This window comes from Choloepus didactylus, chromosome 13 (genome assembly GCF_015220235.1).
Source record: "Choloepus didactylus isolate mChoDid1 chromosome 13, mChoDid1.pri, whole genome shotgun sequence".
NCBI lineage: Eukaryota > Metazoa > Chordata > Mammalia > Pilosa > Megalonychidae > Choloepus > Choloepus didactylus.
In genome coordinates, this window is record NC_051319.1 from 12,790,608 (window position 1) to 12,795,838 (window position 5,231).

Consider the following 5,231-nt stretch of genomic DNA (forward strand, 5'->3'; position numbering starts at 1 on the left):
AAATCCTCCCATATCCCTAACTACCACCCCCTCCGTTATTGACTCATAGTATTGGTATAGTACATTTGTTACTGTTGATGAAAGAACATTAAAATACTGTACTATATAGTTTGCAATAGACATATTTTTTTCCCTATATTGTCCCTCTATTATTAACTTCTAGTTATAGTGTCATATATTTGTTGTGGTTAATGAAAGAGATTTCTAATATTTGTACAGTTAATCATGGACATTGCCCACCACAAGGTTTACTGTTTTATACATTTCCATCTTTTAACCTCCAACTTTCCTTCTGGTGATATGATGTGACTCTGAGCTTACCCTTTCCACCACATTCACACACCATTCATCACTGTTAGTTATTCTCACAACATGCTACCATCACCTCTGTCCGTTTCCAACCACCTAAGTTCGACCTAGTTGAACATTCTGCTCATAATAAGCAACCGCTCCCCATTCTTTAGCCTCGCTCTATATCTTGGCAACTTATATTTCATGTCTATGAGTTTACATATTATAATTAGTTCCTATCAGTGAGACCCTGCAATATTTGTCCATATGTGTCTGACTTATTTCACTCAATATAGTGCCCTCAAGTTTTCATAAAACCATTTTTTAAGACGGTTTTGTTCACACAGCATACATTCTGTCCTAAGTAAACAGTCAATGGTGCCCTGTATAGTCATGTATGTATGTATTCACCACCATCACCACTATCTATATAAGGACATCTTCATTTTTTCCACAAAGCAGGAGGAAGAGTCAAAGAAGGTAGGGAGACAAGAGAAGAAGAAAAACGAAAGAGAAAAAAAAAACATGACAGCTAGGAAGCAACAAAAGGAAAGATAGCATTAAACTAAAGTAGAACAAAAAGTCAGACAACATTACCAGTGCCAAGAATCCCACACCCCTCCCTTATGTGCCCCTCTTATATGCATTTAGCTTTGGTATATTCCGTTTGTTATATTAAAGGAAGCATAATAAAGTGTTTCTGTTAATTATAGTCTCTAGTTTGCATTGATTGTATTTTTCCCCTAATACCTCACTATTTTTAACACCTTGCGATGTTGACATTCATTTGTTCTCCCTCATGAAAAAACATATTTGTACACTTTATCACAATTGTTGAGCACTCTAGGTTTCACTGAGTTATACAGTCCCAGTTTTTATCTTTCCACTTTCCTTCTGGTGTCTCACATGCTCCTAACCTTCCTCTTTCAACCACACTCACAGTCATCTTTGTTCAGTGTACTTACATTGCTGTGCTACCATCACCCAAAATTGTTTTCCAAACATCTCACTCCTGTCTTTTCCTATATGTCTGTAGTGCTTCCTTTAGTATTTCCTGTAGCACAGGTGTCTTATTCACAAACTCTGTCATTGTTCATCAGAGAATATTTTAAGCTCTCCCTCATATTTGAAGGACAGTTTTGCCGGATATAGGATTCTTGATTGGCAGTTTTTCTCTTTCAGTATCTTAAATATATCACACCATGTCCTTCTTGCCTCCATGGTTTCTGCTGAGAAATCTGCACATAGTCTTTTCAAGCTTCCTTTGTATGTGATGGATCGCTTTTCTCTTGCTGCTTTCAGGATTCTCTCTTTGTCTTTAATGTTTGATAATCTGATTATTAAGTGTCTTGGCATAGGCCTATTCAGATCTATTCTGTTTGGGTATGCTGCATTTCTGGGATCTGTAATTTTATGTCTTTCATAAGAAATGGGAAATTTTCATTTGATTATTTCCTCTATTATTGCTCCTGCTCTTTTTCCCTTCTATTCTCTTTCTGGGACACCCATGACACATATATTTCTGCATTTCATGTCATCATTCAGTTCTCTGAGATGTTGCTCATATTTTTCCATTCTTTCCCTTTCTGTTCTTTTGTGTTTAGGTTTTCAGGGTCTTGTTTTCCAGTTCCCGAGTGTTTTCTTCTGTCTCTTGAGATCTGCTGTTGTATGTCTCCATTGTGTCTTTCATCTCTTTTGTTATGCCTTTCATTTCCTTAGATTCTGCCAGTTGTTTATTTGAATTTTTGATTTCTACCTTAGGTACACACAGTGTTTTCATTATATGTTTCATCTCTTTTGCCATATCTTCCCTAAACTTTTTGAATTGATTTAGCATCAGTTGTTTCAATTCCTGCATCTCAGCTGAAGTGTAAGTTTGTTCCTTTGACAGGGCCTGACTTCGTTTTTCTTAGTGTAGGTTGTGGTTTTCTGTTGTCTAGGCATCTAGTTTCCTTGGTTATCTAAATCAGGTTTTCCCAGACCAGAATGGGCTCAGCTCCCAGAAGGCGGAAATATTCGGTGTCAGGTTTCCCTGAGGGTGTGCCTTAGAAGATTGACACACCCTGTGAGGCCTCAAGCCACTCTGCTTTTCCTTAGCTGCCCAGCAGGTGGCGTCTGTCAGCCTGTAGCTCCTGACTGGTGTAAGGAGGTGTGGCCTTCTTGGTTTCTGTTTTGGCTGTTTTCCCCCAGGTTCTGGGGTCTGGTTCTGAATGGAAAGTGGATAGAAGAGCTGGGCACCACCTCCTTCCTCTTAGGGAAGGTACACCCCCTAAGGAGTTTTCATCTGCATTTAAATAGGTTCTCTGTCTCTCTGACTCTACTATCTCCATTCTTGTCTGGGTCAGAGCACTGCAAACTGAAAATGGCTGAGGCTTTCTCCACTGAGCCACTCAGGTTGAGAAAGAGAAAAAGGGACAGAAAGCCCTCTTTCAGGGCCAGTCCATGACCCCCAGTTTCATCCATTGGCCAGAGTTAGCACCTGATCCTCTGGGCTCCTCCTCCCAGGACAGAGAAGTCCCCTGGCTCTTTAAGGTCAGTCATCACTGAAAGCCTCTGTCTGCTTGTTGGGGATTTGTAGCTTGCATTAAGCAGTCCACATTTGCCAATTAAATCTCCAGTTGGAGCTGGACTGAGGTATATTTGCTTGTTCAGAAAGTGCTGCTCTCTATCACAGCGAGGCTTTGCAGTTTGGGCTACCATGGTGGGGGGGACTCCTGGCTCACGTCCTCAGTTTCTACTCACAGATTCCACACTGTGATCTCAGGCATTCCTCCTAATCCAGGTTGGTGCACGATGTGTGGACAGTCATGGTTGTCCCCCAGCAGTTATTCCAGATAATTTACTAGTTGTTCATTTGTTGCTCCAGGGGGAGGGGGGTACTAACTAACTTCCACTCCTCTCTTTGCCACCATCTTCTTCCATCCCAGGCATCAAATTTTTAAGCAGCATCCAGTGATTCTAACTGCAGCCAGGGTTGAAAACTGCTGCTTTTATGGTGAGTCACTTTAATCCAATAATCAAATCAATGTCTGACTGAGAACTTTCAAGGACAGCAGCTGCTCCAACTTTAATGTGCCTTTGAATTACCTGGTGATCTGATTCTGCTTCAGTAGGTCTGGGGTGGGGCCTGGTAGTCTGTATTTCTAACAACCCCCTAGGTGATGCCAATGGTGGTGGGAGAAATGCTCTGCACCCTGGAATAAAGAGGAAAGGGGCACATGAGGTATGGATGAATGATTTTGGAACGCAGGCCCCTGTAGGTGAAGAGGTCTTGCTGGGGCATGCTCTCTTTGGAAGACTATAAGGCAAAACAATGACATTAGACACTGAGATGGAGGGGCAGAGGTGCAAAAAACCAGGGAAGAACATCATTAGTTGATGCCCAAAGTCTTGGGGAGTCGGAGGTTGGGGAAGGATGTTACCATACTGCTTCAGGTCAAAGGTCTTGGGTAAGTTACTGAACTTCTTTAAGCTTTGCTTTTATCACATGTCTCAACTGCAGTGGCTCTCCTGCATCAGAATCAACTATGGGATTGAAATTTCCATGCCCCTTCCCAAAACAAATGAATCAAAATGTGGGGGAGGTGATGAGAATCTGCATGATAACAAGCACTCTTTGGATGGAGAACTAGAACTCTGATGGTTAAAACAAGTAACAAGTGCCTGGAGCATAGCAAGTGCTCAACACAGGGTAACTGTGAGGACAGAGGTGATGGTAATGCTGAGAGGGTGAACAGCTCTGCTCCAGCCTGGTTTCCACAGCACAGAGGCCATCTAGTCTTATCCATCCTACTCTCTGAAGCTGGTCCCTGCAAGAGATGTCTGCCTGTCACAAGAGACATGAGACTATTTTTCCCCTTGACTTGAGTTTTCTCAAAGGATTCCTTTCCAAGGGATGGAATACAGTCATTAAAAGTGTTTTCAAAGAGCATTTACCATGATGGAAAATGTTTATTTCATAAAATTAACTTTTAACAGCATGATGATTGTATAATCCCAACTTGGTAAAAAAAAAAAAGATGCAGCGTAATTTTTTTAGGTATTAATTTTTGCATTTTTCTTCTCCTAATTGAGAAGAGGACAGAATTCCTTGCATTGAGAAGTTTCTGTGGTAGGGTAGAAAGCAAAAGTTGCCTGCAAACCACTTCGGTTTCTAGCTTTTGTTTTCAAGAGCCCAAGCCATTGAGGCAATTATGTCAGAGGCCGAAAGGAAAATGTCAAAAGAAAAGGAATGTTCCTGAGGGAAGGACTTGGTCTGAAACAAAGAGATACCCTGTACTCTGGAGGGAAGAGGTGTTTGGGGGTTCCTGTTGGGGATTGAATCGTGTCCCCACAAAAGACTTGTTCACATCCTAACCCCTGGTCCTGTGGGTGTGAACCCATTTGTAAATAGGACCCTTGAAGATGTTTTCAGTTGAGGTGAGGCCAAACTGAGTCACATGGGCATCAATCCAATATAACTGGAGTCCTTATTGTTAGGTTTTTCCACTGGGAAGAGAAGAGATCAAAACTCGATCAAAGGAGCTTTACTGTCAGGCCGCGCACAGGCAGGCTGAAGCCCAAGATGGTGACAGCCCCGAATGAGGGGAACAGTAGGGCTTGTATAGGAAGGTTGGCGGGATGTTCTTTGTCCAGGGACAGGGAGCTGGTAGGTTTAGGTTGGTAGCTTCTCAGTGGCTGCTTTGGGGAAGTGGGTAGCTGCCAGTTTTCCACTGACTGGCTTGAGAGCGGGAACTTGGGAGTGGGAAAGTTTAGTTTTAAACATTATTGCAAACTTGCAGAATTCCTAAGGACAGGGGGCAGTAGCTCATAGCAGACTTGTAGAATTTCTAAGGGGGTGGAGGTGGAGTACTGCCTAACACTTATAAGCAAAGGAAATTGGATATGGAAGTAGAAGGCAGAGAAAGAGAGAGACTGCCAGCAGAACGCTACAAACCAGA